Source organism: Vespa crabro, chromosome 9, assembly GCF_910589235.1.
Source record: "Vespa crabro chromosome 9, iyVesCrab1.2, whole genome shotgun sequence".
Taxonomy (NCBI): Eukaryota; Metazoa; Arthropoda; class Insecta; order Hymenoptera; family Vespidae; genus Vespa; species Vespa crabro.
Window position 1 is genome coordinate 5946983 of NC_060963.1, and position 20518 is coordinate 5967500.

The 20518-nt window shown below is 29.8% G+C and overlaps 1 protein-coding gene across 3 annotated transcripts in view; it reads right to left on the reverse strand.

Moving 5' to 3' along the window:
* The window catches only part of LOC124426980 (serine-rich adhesin for platelets-like), a 163368-nt gene that overhangs the window by 140267 nt on the left and 2583 nt on the right, over positions 1–20518 (reverse strand). The gene's annotated exons all lie outside the window — the stretch shown is intronic.

The following is a 20518-nucleotide window of genomic DNA, read 5'->3' on the forward strand; positions in this document are numbered from 1 at the left end:
CTCTCTCTCTCTCTCTCTCTCTCTTAGAAAAAAAGAAACAAAAAAAAAGAAAACAAAAAAAAAGAATAAAAAAGAGACTAATCAAAAGAGTAAGAGAGATAGAATCACGAGGAATTCACAACTTCGCACGTTTCCTTTCAATTGCAAGCGGATGAGTGCACGTGCGTGCACGTATGCAACTGCTGCCACGTGGGCGACAAAGGGAAGACAAAAGATTTCCGAGGGCCTATTAAAACCAGTTAGAAACTCAAGAGATATCGTTCCATCCATCTTCGTTCTAAACCCTTCTAACGAAATACACTAATACGAAAATATAAAATATGTACAAAAGTTTTCAAAACTCTTGATGAAAAATATGTCAGATTTTCAAAACTCAATTAAAAAAAACAAAAAAAAAGAAAAAAGTCTACCTAATATTTCAATTTAATTCGAACGTCTTATTTCCCAAAATCTTACAATAAAATCTAAATTATTTTTTTTTCATTTTTTTCAACAATTATTATGAATCAGACGATTCGACTAAATCTGAGTCAACTATCTTATTCAGAAAAAAATCGAAAGATAGTGTGTCGTTCTCATTATCATGTTTGATAGTTACATACGTCAACGATAAGATTTACAAGTATTACGAATGCTTGATAACGCATTTTTAAAAGTAACATTTTTCTTGATTACACGTATATCAAATTAACATTAAATAAAAGATACTAGAATGCAAGGGAGTAAAAAAAAAAGGAAAAAAAAGAAAGAAAAAAAAGCAGAAACAAAAACAATTTTTCAAAAATTTTCAAAAATTGACGAAAATTACATGTCTTCAAAATCGACAACGCCAAATTACGAGATTACATGTAAGTACTTTAAACTTTAAACATTGTTTTTCTAATATTTTCTCTCTTAAATTGACGGATTTGAATAAAATCTGACACATTGTTTCTCCTACTATTATTTCATTTTTGTCATGCGAAAAATTTTTTCATTAGCCATGATACTTTTTCTTTGATCATGAAAGAAAAACTATCAAAATACTGTATCGACAATCTTATTAAAAGTAAATATAATCACTTGAATATTTTTATTAAATAAAAATATTAGAGAATACAGTTTCGTTAAGGATTGATTTTTTTTTTTTTTTTTTTTTAATGTACTTTTTGATTTTCTTGATTTTTAATAATGGTAATATTATTCGCATCGCAAATGTTATACAAATTGACTTTACTTGATTCGATATAGATAATACCAAAAAGATAATGAATTGTTTAATAAAATAAATTACAAGAATTAATAAAAAGAAAAAAAAAATGATAAAATAACATCACAAAAACTGCCTTTCTTCGAACCATTTAGACGTATTTAATCCCTTAACGACGTTATCGATCATAGTGATATCGATATTGAATGATATAAAAAATGAATAACAAATTAATTTAGACTTCCTATCTCGCAATATCAAAAATTGTTCTAATCAATTTCAACAGTCTGACAGCCTGAAACGTTTTACCATCAAGTCGAATCAAATTTACGAATGAAAGTCCGATGCTTTCTAATCTCTATTGAAAGCAATCGTCCGATGGTCGATCGTTAAAAGCGTCGTGTTTGTACACCAAAGAATGAAAAGTCATCGTTCCTATATCAACGAAGAGAAGTTACCGGTTCCTTTTGTCCGATCTATCCGAGCTGTCCGAGCTCGTCATCCGATATAATAGTTTTTAGCATTATTCGTTATCGATGATTATTCGATCGAAGAAAAAAAAAAGAAGAAAAAAAAACAGAAAAAAGAAAAAAAAGAGAATAATTCTTATCCGATGTTAATCGATCGAATACGAATGCTCGAGTAAAGTGAGTCGGACGTGTGAGCATCGATATTTTCTTATATGAATTTTACGCAATATCCTTTAATTATCTCGGCGTCGACGGTCGCCGTACACGATCGGCTCCCTGACCCAATTAGCCCTGCCCTACCCTAGGCTTACGACGCAATGCAATCGAGAAAGGAGCCCAGTAACCGTGCGAACCGTTGAGAGAAGTTCATCGACGATTCTTAGCTTCTTAGAATGATTATTTGCTTTAGTACGACTCTTTTGTCCTCCGTGCTCTGTGTTATGAGGAGAAAAAAAAGAAAATCGAAAAAAGAAAAGAAAAGAAAAAAAAGAATAAAGAAAACCAAAAGGAAAAAAACATTACGACGAAATCACGAACGACGTAAGCAACTCTGACGTATGCGCAGTAAGTAAATAAATAGAAACAAAGTGGAACGAAGCGAACATAAAAAGACAAAAACGAAAACGAAAATTAGAAAAAAAAAAAGAAAAAAGAAAAAAGATAGAAAGAAAGAAAAAGTAGTAGAAGAAGAGGGGGGAAAAGGCATTGAAATTTTCATAAAAATGTTGACCAAGTGGATGAATAAAAGCAAGGTTGTAACTATATAAATAAATAAAGAGAGAAAAAAAAAGAAAAGAAAAAAAATGAACATGACGCATGACACTTCTTCCTTTTTTTTTCTCCTCTTAAACGGCAGCTCGTAAATGTTACGTGACCGAAATGCATTTTGTATGCAAATATGTATATATAACGACAGAAGGTTAAAAGGAATGACTCCAATTTGTTTCTTTAGAAATATATCGATACACACACACACACACAGATATATATATATATACATATTTTCGGATTAGATAGTATATTTCCAACATGGAAAATTTTCGCTAGCAATTTATTTATCGCTTAATATTAATACAAATCTTTATTGAATAATATATCACCTCACATTTTATCTTAATATTTTTGTTACTAAAATTAAAAAAGAAAAAAAAAGAGAGAAATAAAAAAAATAATTAACAAAAAAAGGTGAGATATTAAAGCTACTTATCTTCTTTCTGTTTTTTTTTTTTTTTCATCACGAGAGATATTAAGTTAAATTCACAAAGACGTATCAGCGTGCTTCTATGAAGAAGAAATGAAGGAAAGCAAGGACGTCGAAAGAAATAGTCTCCCTCTCTCTCTCTCTCTCTCCCTCTCCCTCTCTCTCTCTCTCTCTCTCTCTCTCTCTCTTCGTCGCTACATTGTATTATATTGTTCGTCAGCAAAAAGCTTTGGCTACCTTTTCCATGAAAATACAATTAAATCTCGACGTCCTCCTTTCGTTGAAAAGACGTTGGCAATACTATTGCTTGAAAAGAGATAAAGAAAGAAGAGTGAGAAGGATGGAAAAAAGAAAACAAAAATATATATATATATATATATATATATATATATATATATATATATATACAAATATATAAGTAGAAATAATCTAGAAAAGCTTGAAGTTATCGAGAGACGAGGGAGTATGGTACCCGGGGGCAAACAAAAATTCGTTTTCATTCGTGTATATATATATATATATATATATATATATATATATATATATACATATATATATATCGAAGCACCTGCCTTCAAGAAAACTCTCGAAACGGTTGGAGTAATTACGATGGGAAGAAAATTGCAAAGGAAAACTCGTTGATTATAATTCGCTCGAGCACGACCGTCCTACGTTTTCTTATTATTATTGCGGCTCGAAAGATCATATTTATGAGAATCTCTGCGGTCTCGAGAAAGCCAACGGGGAGAAAAAATGGCTTGCCGCCATATCCGGAGGACGAACGAACGAACGACCGACTAGAATTTCTTCGTTCTCTCACGAGAGACCATTCGAAGTTTTTTGAAAGATACAAAAGAATCTCTTCTCGGTTCATTAAGATGGACACAATCGGTATTAGAAAACGATTACGAACAGTAATTTCTTATTTCTGATAAAAATTCTAATTACTTATTCCATTTTTTTTCTCGGTAGTCAGACGAGAACATAGATAGAAGAATATAACTCGAAATAAATAATAAAATATAAATTTAAAAAAAAAATAAATAAAATAAAAACTAAATTCAGTCCAAAAGTTTTTCATCTTAATGATCATTCTAAGATAATATAGAATTATGTAAGTTGAAACGAATAGTAAAATAGTAAATTAAAAAGAAAATAAATAAATAAAAACTAAATTTATTCAAATTAATTTCCATTTTAACGCGCTGAAAGAGAAAGAGAGAGAGAGAGCGCCTTTAGAGTAAACGGCAAACGGACACTCAATTTTGCAGACTTTATTTAATCCTTTGAGTGATGTGGGCGCATAATATAGTATACGCGACTGAGCGTAAGACGTGCACTATTATCTGTGGGCGCATATATGTGCCTTAACTTATGTCTTACGCAACCATTAGACATGAAATAATGACCGTACACGGTGTACTTGATACTTCTGTTTTTAGTTCCAGGCCTCTATTAAGCTTTTTACTCGCTTTGTTCTGCACTCAAACGCGTTAGAACATTTTCAAGATTTCCCATATTTTTTTTATTTTTAAGACTTAAAAGTATACGCATCTTTACTATAAGTATTATAGGTACGATATTATATAATAAATTCTTCCGTATATTTTGTCCAGAGAAAGGAGAAAGAAAAAGAAAAAAAAAGAAAAAGAAAAAAAATTTTATGAACGCCATCGATTCGTTGATGTTAAATATTTTTAATCGACAAAAACTGTTCAATTACGTAAAGAAATGCACAAATAGAAAATATTATTATAGATTCCTCAGGTCCAAATGAATTTTATTATTACTTTTTATAATCGAGCACAAAGTTTATTAATTTTTCTATTACTTCGAATACTTTATATCCACGTAGAAATTAACATGGTACATTTTTAATTGCGATCTCATCCGTTTTCTTTTTCACAATAAGACTACATAACAAATCCAAATGATAATTTGCTCAGAAAATTCGTAGCATCCATTTGTCGTAGGTATAACATGGGCGTATCTGGTGCACGAAAGCTCTCTTTGTTCCGCTTTATGCTACGATTATTACAAGCAAGAATCTCTCATCCGGTTACATCGTCGTCGTCGTCGTCGTCTTCGTCGTCGTCTTCGTTTTCGTCCCGTTGGTTAACAAAGCAGAAAAAAGAAAAACAACGACAGTTCTTTGCGTATTTCGCTAAGTAAAATTGTCCATCTTCCTTTTTTTTCTTTTCCCTTTTTCTTATTTCTTTCTTTTTTTTTTTTTTTTTATAATCAACATATTCAAAAAATTCATCATTCCATCCAGGATTTCAATTCGAGGTCGAGCTCCTTTCTAAAGCAAACTCGAATCGAGTTTCGCTCGGTCTCGCTTTGCCGGACAATGCGCTGACCCGATTGAGCGTTCGTTAATTGATGCAGCTTAATTAATATGCAAAGTCAATGAACATGTAGCACTCGTTGGAGAAACTTAGAAGCAAGCTGAAAACTTCTGATTCCGTTCGCGAATTCGTATTATATACAAATCTTTCTAACACACACACATATATATATATATATACACGAGTATTCAATAAATTTAGAATGAAAAATATTTTTATCTAACGCTTAATGGAATTTAAAGTGTGTCTGATTACATTGAATTACCGTAATCATTCTTATCAAAACGGTACGTGTGTTAGCGTTAAGTGATATCTTCGAATATTACCAGGAAATTTATTCTACATATACGAAAGATACTAAGAAATGAATTACGAAGCATCGAAAGAAGAAAATATCTATAAACGTATATAACAGTAATATCGTAATATTTTTTCTCTTTTTCTTTTTATTATCACATGTATAACATTTATTGATATCTTTCGAGAAAATTTATTTCGTATAAATTACATTGTTATCAAACTATACTCACAAAGATAATTAATTAAGATCTCCTAATCTCAATGAACTTCTGCAGGCTTCGTTTGGACGAAAAAGAAGAAAAAAGAAAAGCATTAAAACATGATTAATACGAAAAAAAAAGTTATTTATAAAATTTTTTTTAAACATAGTCAATAAGTTAACATGTAAATATATTCTATATAAATCAAATCTTTTCTCGCAAATTTATATAAAAATATCTATGCCATTGAAAATCAAACAGCATTGTCAAATAATAATCAAGAAAACTTTGATTTTTGCAAGAAAGAGCAAAGAAAAGAAACAAAGAAAAACAAGAAAAAAAACATATGAATAAATTGATTAAACTCGCAAACAGATTGAGCCCAGATACGAGATCTAAACGAGACACTTCTATATATGGTCGCTAATAACAGTATAATAATCGTAGAAATTGATGCTACGTTAGAATTATATGTAATCATAAAAAAAAGAGAGAAGAAAAAAAAAGGATTTGATTAACAACAATTATTATATATATATATATATATATATATATATATATATATATATATATATATTCATTGAGGTGTAAAAAGAGAAAAAAATACGGAAGTAAAGAAATAAAAATTACGAGTTGAAAAAAAAAAACAAAAAAGTCATAAAAGAGAACTATCGTTCGAATACATTTATATGCGTCTCATATATTCAGTGAATAGAATGATTATGTGTTGAACCCGACTACACGGTCCTTTCCCTACTTTTTTTGTTTTTTTTTTTTTACGATGAACTTCGCTCCCATGAGTTTAACGCACATATTCAGAAGGGTAGTAATGGTGTCTTTGAGAACGTGTTCCTTTGTACCAAAAGAACGACGACCGCCCGAGGATGTTTTAAAGTTTTAACGTATCGAGGGTGGTAAAACTACAAAGATCTTATGTAACCGGGGAAAATCTATAGAAAAGGTATTTCAATTTTCCCTTATACCTTCAATGAGAAGAACGAACATTTTCTAGTAGGTTTTACGGTTCTTGAATGGCCCGATAAGAATTCGATTCCGATCTGCTACCGAATAATATATCCGTCGGCTTTTCATACTACTTTTCCTAAGCTCTTAACGACAAGATTTTTCTTTTTTCTTTCTTTTTTTTTTTTTATTTCTTTTCTTTGTTCTTTTTTATTTCTCTTCCTTTATATTCCCTTCCATGGTATAATAATTCAATTTTTTTTCTTTACTATCTTTCTCTTTGTGCTTATGATAGAATTACATGATATTCAAAGAAAAGAAATTTAACGAATATATATATATATATATATATATATATATATATATGTGTGTATGTGTGTGTGAGTATATGTATATATATCTTTAGCCATTGCGAATTTAAATAAAAAACCTATATTCATAAAATTTAAATATCTACGACTTTATCATAGAAATCTTTCAGAGATAAAACGTATTTACTGAAGATTTTTATGTAAACGATATTCGATAATTTCGAAGAAAGAGCTTTAAAAAAAAAGGAAATATATCCTAACGAGGATTTTTCGACAAAAATTAACATCCCTGGTTGCATTCAAAAGTAATCACACTTGGTGATTTATTCAAGAGGCAAGACACGTAGAGCTACCTACATCCGCGTCACGCGGACATACATAACGTGCGTAGAAACGTGGATCTACGCGTGTCATCCTTTTTTATTGTTCTTACGTGACATTATTTAGATATTCTACGTAGCGATGCACTTTCCAAGAGCCTATTCATTTATATGATACACGGACCATTTTTTTTCCTTCTTTTTTCTTTGTTTCTTTTAATAATAAATTCAAAAGAACGAAATCTATTAAATGTTTGACAAATATCTATATCAATGAAAATAATATCTTGCAAACAATAATAAAGCAAAGCTTTAATTTGAATTGTCAGTAGAAAAAAATTTTTACGTCGCATAAAATTTATATCGGCACAGTTTTCGAATAATGTGCAAAGAAATTAGAACAATCTGAAAAAATTCAAGAAAGTATAAATTAAGACAAATTGAAAATCCATTTATTATCATTGCCATTATTATTATTATTATTATTATTATTATTATTATTATTATTATTATTATTATTATTATTATTATTATTATTATTATTATCATATATTTATCGTATTTATCAAACAGTATTATCTTCATTAAATGGTAACAAAAATGTGAAATGGAACAGTCCTTTGATCCAGCCAATAGATCAAGCGTTTTAGAGAGGGAGAGAGAGAGAGACAGAGAGAGAGAGAGAGAGATAGAGAGAGAGATTATCGTAATTAATGCCACATGATAGATCATCCTCGTGGGTGATCATTAATGACACATTCAATGGTAATAAGCCAAGCAATGAAATAATAGATCATCGGGCGAATGGCCGATTAAGACCGTGCAATGCATTTGCAAACTCAGCTACTCAAGTATAACAAAAAAAATTCGTGAACAAAGACGAGAATTCCTCTTTGTTTCCCGACTTTTTTTTACTATATGAATACTTATCTATTACCAAACGACACGTATTACACGTAAACGCTATTGAAAGATAGAAACGTATGTACGTACATTCTTTACAAATCGAATATAAAAAGGTAGTAAATTTAGGACCGAATACCTAAAACATTTTCCTACGTATTCTTATCTACTAAAACTGAAACTCTTATTATCACTGATTTATGATACGGATTATTGAAACATACGCTCCAGATCGCGATAAGAAACAGATTTACTTACAGATTGCGTCCCTTGTATCCATACTATTATCTACGTAGAACATATGTACATAAGACTCGTTTACGCAACAAATGGAATAGCTACTTATTTGAAATGTTTTATCGAAAAGCTTTGTTAAATTACTATTGATAATTATAACATAGCTCTCGAGTTAACACTAATCATGAGATCAAATAGATTGGACAAATATTTTATTCTACTTAAATAACTACAAACTTTAAATATTTGATGGAATCAGAAAATTTGCAATGATTTCAACGTACGAAAGAATCTACAAAGGCTCCAACAAATATTATACAAAATCGTATTTTCAAATTATTTATCCAAAAAAAAAAAAAAAAGAAAAAAAAATATGTCATACCGATTGTCAAAAGTAAACGATTTTCTATACGTTTCTATTGTAATTAAAATTTAATAGATTTCCTTATAGAAAAAAAAAAAAAGAAAAAGAAGAAAAAACGTAATATTTTAACTATAAAAAAAAAATAATTTAATACACGGCCATATGACGAATTAAACGAAATTAAATCAAAAAAAAAATAAATAAATAAATTAAGACGAAAGAATTTAATGTTACGTAGATTAAATGACATATTCGGGGATAGATATAAATAATAAAAAAAAAAAAAAAGATTGAATGACTTGAAGTCGTATTTTATCTTGTCGAGACGAAATGCGCACTCAGTACACTGGCTTCGTAAAATCGATATTAAAGAGCGAATTAGAATTGAATAGAAGATGGTTAAAGTTCGAGGGCGAATCTTTGGTTGAGCGATCGTGAGAGTACAACGGGGAGATAGTAGGTGTAGGTAGGTCAGTGATGCCGAGGTCGATGCCGAGGTCGATGATGAAGCTGAGGCCGTGGCCGAGCCGAACTATATTCGCCCGGTTCAAAACCGGGTGGGGCACGGAGCTACCCCAATCGATAAACCTCCGCCCGTCGACATTCGGACTGGGTCATGAGTTCTCTCTACTTCTAAAGAAATATAATCTGGAGTAAACGTAAATAAATACGTAGGATATCTATATTAAATAATAATAATAATAATAATAATAATAATAATAATAATAATAATAATAATAATAATTTAAAGTCAAAATAAATAAAATTAAATTAAATTAAATTAAATTAAATTAAATAAAAGAATAATAATATATTTCGATATAAATCATATATTTCAATAAATTATTAAAGATCAAACGTGATAACTATTGAACGTAACATTATTTAGAAAAAATGTTTTATTCGTCAAGATAATATCTCCGATTCACCTACATCTCCTTGTAAAATATAAATGCTTCGATAATATGTATAAAATGAAGTTACAACCAACAGTATTAGTAAATATAATCTTTTATATGTATTATTATTTCTGATCTTTTTTCATATTAAAAAGGGTGAAAAACAATTAATCTTATATTTTAAAATATCTATATTGACTGCATTGTACAAATCTCATTGTACTTTTGAACGAATAAAAGTATATATATATATATATATATATATATATATATATATATATATATATAAAGTGTTATGATATGTATTTGTTCACTGTACAACTATTGTATATATTGTCAATTATCAATCTTTATTCTATGACCAAGAAGTTGTAGGAAAAAAAAAAAAAAATACAAAAAGAAAAAATATATATGTAAAAAATCACATAACAATCAGAATAATAATCCATTCTGGTTTGGTTTTATCTACCAGTAATTCGTTACGTAAAAGTCCGAGGAAACAGCTAGATCGAGAAAGGGAAACGTCGAGTAGAGCTTGCCACGATTATCCATTCCGTCCACGACTTAAAGGGAATGTGACTCTTCGCGTGTTCCACGCTTACAAGGTCTTTGTACTCATGGCAGTCGTGGCGCACAAAGGGGCACTTGTAAATCCATGTCAAACGAGTCACCATGGAGATTCGAATGGTGCGCTTAATTTATATGCGCTCTAACTAGTCTCCCATCGTTCCGTATTTCCCGTAGCACGACCCTACTTCTTAATAACAATCGCTTTCTCAGCATTGTGTTCCCTTTTTTTCTTTCTTCCTTTTTTTTCTTCCTTTTTTTCTTTCTTTTTGTATTATTTTCTACATAAAACACGCCAAGAAGGTGAAACTTCTTTGGACAAGTAAAACGGAAGCAAAAAATCTCTCTACAGGGTGTTAGGAAAAAACAACACTATAGCTTGATCCATGAATTGAATATGTTTCTTTTCTTCTTTCTAATATTCATTAGGAAAAAAATATTCAATAATGATCATTCTCAAAATTATTCCATTCGAATAATTATTAAAATATTTTCGATCGTACTATTGACAAAATATTATTATATATTTGTTTAGTTACACGGGATTCGCAATCTTTTATGCATCTCACATAACCCACTGGACATGTATATATGTAACTGGCGTATTCTTTCTATAAATGGATAAAACTATAGTTTAAGTATTTCAACGTGAATAAAATAAAAATAAAATAAAACATATATATATATATATATATATATATATATATATATATATATTCATTAATTGTATTCGTAAAACTACATACTGTTTGTCCCAAAAGGTTCGAACCATATTTCAGAAATATATCGAGGGGATCCCATAGTATAACTTTATAACTTATATTATCTTTTTTCTTTTTGTTTCTGGTTTTATTTCAGGTCTCACGATGTACATATTTCCAAAAGTTTTACCACATGTAGGAAATATGTTCAATATTCTTAACTTTTTATTTCACTTATTATACATGAAATACATATATATATATATATATATATATATATCGTTTAGGAAGTTATGTAAAAAGAAAGAGAAAAAAGAAACAAATTCTAAAGAATAAATATGCATGTATACATGCGAACGAACAATGTAATAAATACAACTTTATCGTTGCCAAATAATATCTTGACTTACGATCGCATAAACGCATTTATGCTATTTTGATTACGAACATTTTCATCACGTATTTACTTTCTATATTTTATAATGGTTACTGATTTATCATATAACCATCTGTCCTAGTTAAAAACGTTTGATAAATTTGAAAGAAATCATTTTTCTAATTATGTTCATTTAGAGTTTTCTTATTTATCTTGATAGATATAATACTACGAACACTTAAAGTTTAATTATAACTTGTTTCGATACTTTCTGAGATAAATGTATTAACTCTTAAAAACTATCATTAAAAAAAAAAAAAAAGAAAAGAAAAAAAATCAGGTTAACGTTGTCACATGTAATGAAATTTTATCAAAGTTTATTATTTTTTTATTTGATAGAAATCAATAAGAAAACTAGAGCAATTAAAAGTTTCAATTAATAAATATATATATATATATATATATATATTGTTATTATCGTTATTGTTATATATTAAATGAAAATAATAGAAATAAAAGAAATTGTTTGGAGTGATCGTAAGTAAGATTTCAATAATTACGAAAGATATAATTTGATTACACTTTGAGAATCCTACTTTATATCATTTATTTTTTAACGATGAAATTACATCCATAAAAGTAGAATTTAAAGATTAAAAAATTATCGAATTTCATGAGAAAGTCACGGTAATATTTCCTCTTTCGACTTATTGTCGGACAAAGAAACAACGGTAAAATGGCTTACGTTATTCCAGCAGGTATCCATGCAAGCAAGTATAACCCCGGCTAAGCGAAAATTCGAATAATCCGATAGAAAGGCGCTTTATGGGATAACGGCGTGAGCACGAATAGGACAAGGATGGAGATCAATACCGGAATGGCGAACTTTACAACTTCCTTTCTCGAGTTTCTCGAGTTGCGATTTGCGCACCGGTAGATCGCTACTCTTGAAATAGAGTCGGGACCATCTTCGAAAAGGCAATTGTCTTCTCTGCACGGAAGCGGTTTCCCTCTTCGCCAACCACTTCCGGGAGAACGGATTCAGTTACTTCAAGCGATAGAATAACCCGTCCTCGTTCTTCTTAATTCAATCTACTTAGATACATCGTATTTTCTCTATTTATTGTTTCTCTCTTTCTCTCTCTCTTTCTCTCTTTTTGAATATTATTTTATACAACGTATTACCCAACATAACAATCAAGTTACATGGAACACTACGAAAAACCGCGAATACCGACAAGTACAGTTAATATTAAATATGTATATATTTATGTTTCTCTAAGATTGAAGTCAGTCGTGATTAGATCTTATCATAAGATTATTTAACTTTTATTAATCATTTATACGTAGGGTTATGTTATATGTATTCTTCTATATGCGCCATTATATTCTAATAAAAGTTTAATGTTAATTATTTAATATTCATGGATAAAGATATAATTTTTAACTCATAAAGCATACATGCTTCTGCATTCGAATATATTTAATCATTAATCAAATTAATCGTTAATCACTTCATTTATTGTAAGTTGACTTATAGTTTATTGCCAGTATCAATCGAACGTTTAATCAAAGATAATTAATTTTGTATATTTTATAACAATTGTAAAAATTGTGTAAATAATCCAACATTTAATTGTCCTTAACTGTTTATACATCAATACAAAATGTCGAGATAAACAATGTAAATACGTCGATTTAAGTCTTATCAAAAAAAAATATCCGTGTAGTTTCATCATTTTTACGTGAACAACGTGAAAATTATGCTAAATGATTCATGAGAAACTTGGAACTTTGAAAATACATGTCAAGAGAAAAATTCATACAATTCAATCAAAAAAAAAAAGGACAAAAGTTTAGATTCGAATATGTAGAGGCGGTATCTTTGAACGCGTGGTTGGCATTATTGACGGTACTCTTTAAAAATAGAGAGGCGTTCCAACTGTAGAAATACGTTTCCTGCAGCAGCCCTCTTCTCGAACGGTTCAACCGATACAAACCGTTGTGGTTCACGAGACTAGAATATTTGCGTGATTACAAAATTTATCGTCTGTCCTTATAAAAAAGCAAACTTTCAGATCGAACGGAATCATTAACGTGGATTACACGTTAATGGCTGACAATATTAAAAATATTTCTATAACAAAATTTCTATTACCTTAAATCATCAACGTTCAACGTATAAGATTCTTCAAATATTTTTTAATTCACAAATTATCATCAACAAAAGTCTTATCATCTTTGATATTAATTTTTTACGACCTATCATAAATAAAAAAATTTTTACAACCGCGCATTAAGATGACGGAACGTATATTTTACGCCTACGCATTAATACATATAATCTTTATAAATCTAAAAAATATAAAAACATAATAAATCATCTAAGATATAAAAATGTAAAAAAGACTTCCTGGATATTTCAAATATAGCGAGGACACAATCTCGTGATAGTGGTGCCTAGAAACTGTCGTTCCTAATACAACTTTCAAATGCGAGAAAAGCTCGAGAGAACAAAAAAAAGAAAAGAAAGAGAGAGAGAAAGAAAAGGAAACAAAAAAAAAGAAAAGAGGAGGAAGATATGACATATACATACGTATTTACATACATTATATGTATATATGTATGTACGTGGACGAGTGGTTCGCGACGCGACCACAACGGCTCATTTAGGGGTCGTTAGTTCCGCTTTGGCCAACGAGAAAGAGGAGGAATGGGTGGTAGGGAGGGTAAGAGAAAGAAAGAAAGAGAGAGAGAGAGAGAGAGAGAGAGAGAGAGAGGGAGAGAGAGAGAGGGAAGGAGGGGAGTGAAAAAAAGGAAATAAAGAAAGAGACAGAGAAAGAGAGGAGGAGTTCGTTCACCCAGGCGTGCCTCTTCTCTTTCGCTATGCTCCCATGCGTCTCCCTTAAAGCATTATCCCGCTAGTGGATACGGCTCGAGTAGTACCCAAAGCTAGCTCGTTCTCCTATCTAATCGATGGCCTCGAACCGCAGAAGGAGGAAGAAGAAGCCAAAGGAAGAAGAGGAAGAAGAAGAAACTTCGCCTCGTACTCGTGCGCCCACGATCGCTCCTACGAGAGGGAGTCAAACACTCGTTCCTACGCCCAACTGCACCCAGTGTAAATAGTGTGAAACGTTATTGCCAAGCAGTCAGAATAGAGAGAGAGAGAGAGAGAGAGAGAGAGAGAGAGAGAGAGAGAGAGAAGAGAGAGAGAGAGAGAGAGAGAGAGAGAGAGAAGGAGAGAGAGAGGAATGGAGCTTTCGCGAGCTTTTACCTCGACGTATAACAGTTTTCAAAAATGACTAGACTAGAAGCAAGATTATTCTAAAGTCGTTCGAGATACAGTAGTACCTCGATTATTCGAATATCAGTTATCTGAAAGACCGGTTATACCAACTAGAATGACTCATATTGTGTACGTAAGTATCTATATATTCATAATACTTCGTACGTTAGTCTAATTATAAATATTGAATAGCAGACTGATTAAGATATTCAGAGAACGAAGTTTGCTATGAAGGATATCGGATTGATGAAAATATATAACAAAAAAAAAAAAAAAAAAAAAAAGAAAATAAAACAAAAAAGTAAAACGAGAAAATTGTTAATCTTATTTCTTGATTTAAAAAAAGAAAAAAAAAGAAAATAAAAGAATATACAAACGAAGGAAAAAATAAAAAATGAATAATTTGATAATATTTCCTAGCGTCTAAAGAAGTTATTTAAAAATATATTTTCTAACTCGAGTATCGTCAAATTGATAACTATAAAATTATTTCTTTCGTGCTGAGAAGACTATTATTTGTAATTTATGTTTCATAATTTTGCCATATCGCTACTCATTCAGCCGGTGTTCAGTATCACTATTACAATATGACGTGACTTTATAGATAAAACTTACGATAAAATGTAAAATTTTTTTTATTATTATTAAGAATTTAACAAGTACAGAGACTTGTTCGTATATTGTAGCTTTATTATTATATGCAGTTTGTTCCATTAACGGCATAAAGTATGTACGTATATAAATACGTACGTATGCACGTACCTACATATGCACTTTAGATACACAAATTGACGTCTACAAAAATAACTTCCTCTTGGCCAAGATTACTCTCTCTCAGTTCGTGCACGCTCGCATACGTTCATCCTAAGAACGTTCCTCGAGTACTTATAGAAAATTCGTATGTCTGTGTGTGTGTGTACGCGCGCGCGTACGTGTGCATGTGCGTTATACCTATCCAATAAATTTTTTTTTTCTACGGATTTCGACCCGTCTAATAATCGTTTTTAAAAAGATATTTTCTTCTTTCTTTTTCTTTTCTTTTTTTAAGTTTAGACATTAAATGCGTAGGCTAGCTATGCCTAGATAACGCAAGAAGAAGAAGAAGAAGAAGAAGTGGAAACACTTTGAGGAGTGGTCCGGCTGCTGGACTCGTAAGATTTCAAAGTTGACCCGTTACGAGAATAACTTCTTGGCGACGGACGAAACGACGAAACGACGAAATGACGATGTACCTCGTTCATATAGTACAACATGCATACAAGATGTAAATCTTCCGAGAGGCCGATAGATGTAAACTAAAGTAGAACGAAAAACGACGAGTACGATATTAACACTTTCGTGACCTGCGACGTACTCACTTATATGTATGTATTTTCATAAGTTAAATAATTATTAATAAGTACAATTAATTTTTATTAGTACCATTAAAACGAACAAGCTGATGAAGGTTTCATATTGCTATCATCGTTTTTCTTTTTTTTCTTTTTTATTGCAATATTAATTACTTTAATTAAGTTAACCCTAGAGAAAAGGAAATTTAATTTATAAATATAAAGTTTTATCTTAGTCGATAAATTAAAATATAATGTATTTAGATAAAAATATGAATATTATGGAAATTCAGATAAATTGTTGAATATTTTTTTTAGTGTCAAAGAGATGAACTAATTGTAGATAAATAAAAAAAAAAAAAAATTAAAAAAGAATAGATAGACCCTTTGGATTGTTAAAACAGAGAGAACATTTTTTACGCGTTAAATATTAGATTTTCTTGCTGAATAAATTCCTGTTGTTTTAATTTCATGTGCCAATAATTATGACAACGGACTAAAACGAAAAATTGATTTAACGATTTATATTACATTATATTATATTATATTATATTATATTATATTATATTATATTATATTATATTATATTATATTATATTATATTATATTACATTATACAATTTTATATTATATTATATTATATAATTATTTATGTTTTAATAATCTGGAAAAACGTAGAGAAAAAGTTTTTCCTTCAATATACTGTATAATGACTGTAAAGTTTCCCGGTAAACATAATTCTGTTGTTGTCTATTTTAATAACAAACTAAATATCATTTGCTTTTCAGTATATTTTGTTTTTGTGCTTATTATTTTCAGTATACTTCATTTTTTTGAAAATGTGCATGTACCTACTTAATTTTTCCGATGATTTACAAAGGAAAAAACATAAGCAAATAACGAACCTATTATCGTACATTCCATACAACTGTTCAGAAATATTTTTGTACATCACAAAAAAATAATAATAATAATAATAAGAATTAGTATCATTTTAAATTAAATTAACATAATTATACATAATTACAAAATATAAATGAATACACCTATTATTCATAACTTCCTTTTTCGAATAGAACTGAAATATTTTTTTTCTTTTTCTTTTTTTTTTTTTTTTTAATGTGACGTATAAAAAAAAATATATTTTAACGCGATACTCGTATTCATTAATAATAGAATATTATATTATATAATATTATATTCTAAAGAATTTACGTTACAACAGTAAGCACTCTTTGAAAAATATTTTCTTACACAATGGAAAAATATTTTTTATTACGAATGTAAAGGTATATCTTAATAGGAAAAATATATTATTTAGTCCACTCTTATTTAATTATTGGCATATATATAAACTGTTATCTATTTATAAATAAAGTATTTTTTTAAACCGGAGAAATTTCATAACTTAATCTTACTTTCCTCTAGTTTAAGTCGAGATCGATAAAAATACGAAATATTCAAAATAGAAAAAAAAGAAACAACGACACAATCAAACAACATAATAAAGCATATAATATATACACACACACACACACACACACACACACACATATATATGTTGATAACTTCCACTGGCTTTAATTGATAAAAAGAATAGTAGTATTCGTTCTACGTAAATCTCCTTTCAACAGAGAAGTTCTTCTTCCTTCGGCTTTTCTCTTCTAGCGATGGCGATCGTAGTTAATCGTGGGTGGAATCGGAGGTCAATAGGTATGCTTGACTCGATCCATGAGAGAAAGAAAGGTAGAGAAAGAGAAAGAAAGAGAGAGAGAGAGAGAGAGAGAGAGAGAGAGAGAGAAAGAAAGAAAAAGAAAGAGAAAGAGAGAGAGAGAAGGAGAGAGGTAGAGAACGGTCACGTTCGAGCTAGGATAGAAAACCAGTATATTTCGATAGGATAGACGAGATATACCGATGGAAACCGTAAGCGTTAAAGTTAGCTTTGAATCCTGGGTGAATATCGCTTTGGTGTCGTCTTCTTTTAATCGGCGAGTCTCGTGCAATGCAGAAATACGATACACTCGGACGAAAGGACGAAAGCAGGTCGAAGAGTCAGCGAATTCCATTGAATCGCGTTAAGGATAAGCCTTCGCTCTTTTCCTTAGCAAATTAACATGTTTTAGATCGTTGGCAAACTCTTTTATGTAAAAATTAGCACCTGTCGCAGATTTTCTCTTTCTTTTTTTTTTTTGGTTCTTTCATATAAATAAGTTTCTAACGTTCAAAAAGATGCATCTAAAGGAATTAGTAATCTCATTTGCACGTAAATAGGTTGTATCGATGTATCGTACTAAGATTATTTTAAATGTCATAGATATAAAAAAAAAAAAGCAATAATAATAATAAAATTGTAATAATAATTTCACTCAACGTATTAAACTATACGTATCTATACGGGCTGTAAATTATAAATAAATTTATTTATATTATATATTAAATATACCTGTGTTATAATTAGAAAAATGTGTAAATTGTACATATCTAAAAAGAACTACACATAAAAAAAAAAAGAAAAAAGTAATAAAAATAGTCGATGATTTGAACATAAAGAAACAAATTGTAAATCGATAGCTTATAAATTTTAATCGTGATTATCAAAAAATCTTTCTCTCTTTCGATTATTTTGACCCTTTCGATGGAAGGCTTTTTAACAGCGGCTGCTGTTTCCGTTTCAGGGTTAAGGGCTCGAAAAGATGCATCTGGATTACGTGGACGGGAGAACTGCATTTAGAAAGGTCGTTAAGAACTCGTTAGAGAAACGCGTTTGCTCGACGTCGAGTCGATATCTCGAGGGTGAGATGTAGCAGGCCTTCACCCTCGAACTCTCTTTCTCTCTTCTCTTGCGACGCTTCGCGACTGTTCCTATAAATACGTATCTCTGTTAGCCCAATTTGCTTCGCTTTCACCCTTTAACCCCGCCGCGCCCCCGGTCGGTCACTTCAATGTCCTCCAATTAGTAAATTAGTCGAAGCATAACGGCATCATGTTTTATTGCCACGAATCGCGAACTCCAGAACTCCAGCGATGCCCGATTTAACCCCCTGTCTCCGACTAGTATTATATCACGGATATATCCTCTCTAGAAAATGAATTATATTTTTAGTTATACCCGAGGACCTTTTGACGTTGCCATTACTTTCCTTAATATAGCTTTTAATATAACTACACTATAAAGAAGATTTATTATTAAATCAAAAATTGTTACATCAGACCCATTATATGAGATGACATCTTTATCAAAGCACCGATAATTTATATATAAACGATTAAAGTTTCATCAGGACGAAAACGATTTATGTATGTGGCACGATTTTTTTTAATTTCAATAACAACTACTACCTTATCGCTTAAATTAAATAGACTATATTTGTTTCGAATCATTTAATCCTAGCGATTAAATATAATTGACAAATTTTATTTATCATTTTATTGTATCTCTTTATATATATATATATATATATATATATATATATATATATATATCTTTTTTTATCGCGTTTCTATAATTTAATGATCAAGTTAATATCAAAAGAAACGGTAAAATTGTAATTTCGTCGAAGTTCAGTGAATATCTTAAGTCTTTTAGAAATGTCGAAACAGTATACGAGTCACATTTCATCGGAGATAAATTCTTCTTAATGTGTTTTTCGTATATAGAACACGCTGGAAATTCCTCCCTATCGATCGCATGGTGAAGGTCATGTCCGCGACACGCTAACATTTGGGTCTCGGTTGCTACGATGTATAAGTATCTATATAATATATACATATCTACATATATAAATTTATTATGTTTAATTTTTTGCAAAAATGTATTACTATATATATACATATATATACATATATATATATATATATATATATATATATAATAATAATAATAATAATAATAATAATAATAATAAAATATGGATGATAAAGAATAATAAAAATGAATAATATTTAATATAGAGTATAAAATAAATAAAAAGGAAATGGAAAAAAAAAATAATAATAATAAGGGATATAAAAAATTAAAAATGGGGAAAATTTATAGGACGGTAAAGAAAATGAGAAAAAGAATTTGGAAACTTCACAATAAGATTTTCTCAACGACGAATAATTCGTTGGAATAATAATGTTAGTATGAGCCGGCGAGTGGGACGACACTTGAATGATTTTAGGTTAGGTTAGGTTCGCCCACTTTGTCGTCTGATCGGACGGAAGTTTAGAAAATGGTATTGTATACGTAGGCGAGCGTGGTAAAAAAAATAAGAAGATGGAGAGAAAAGAAAAAAAAATAAATAAATAAAAGAAAGCACGGAAGAAATTTTGATGCAAGGTGTTCTTCTTTTCGTGATATATCCCATAAATGATTGGTAACAGAAGCTAGCGGATAAGAATAAAAAGTAGTAAAGTAACGTACAATCTGATTTAATAACATATAATTCAGATTTAACCATTCAGCCGACATAAGAACGTATAATTTTTTTTTATTATAAATGCCAAAAATTACGTATTGATTTTAAAAGCATCGTGATCGATAAAAATAAAATTTATTTATTAAAAAAAA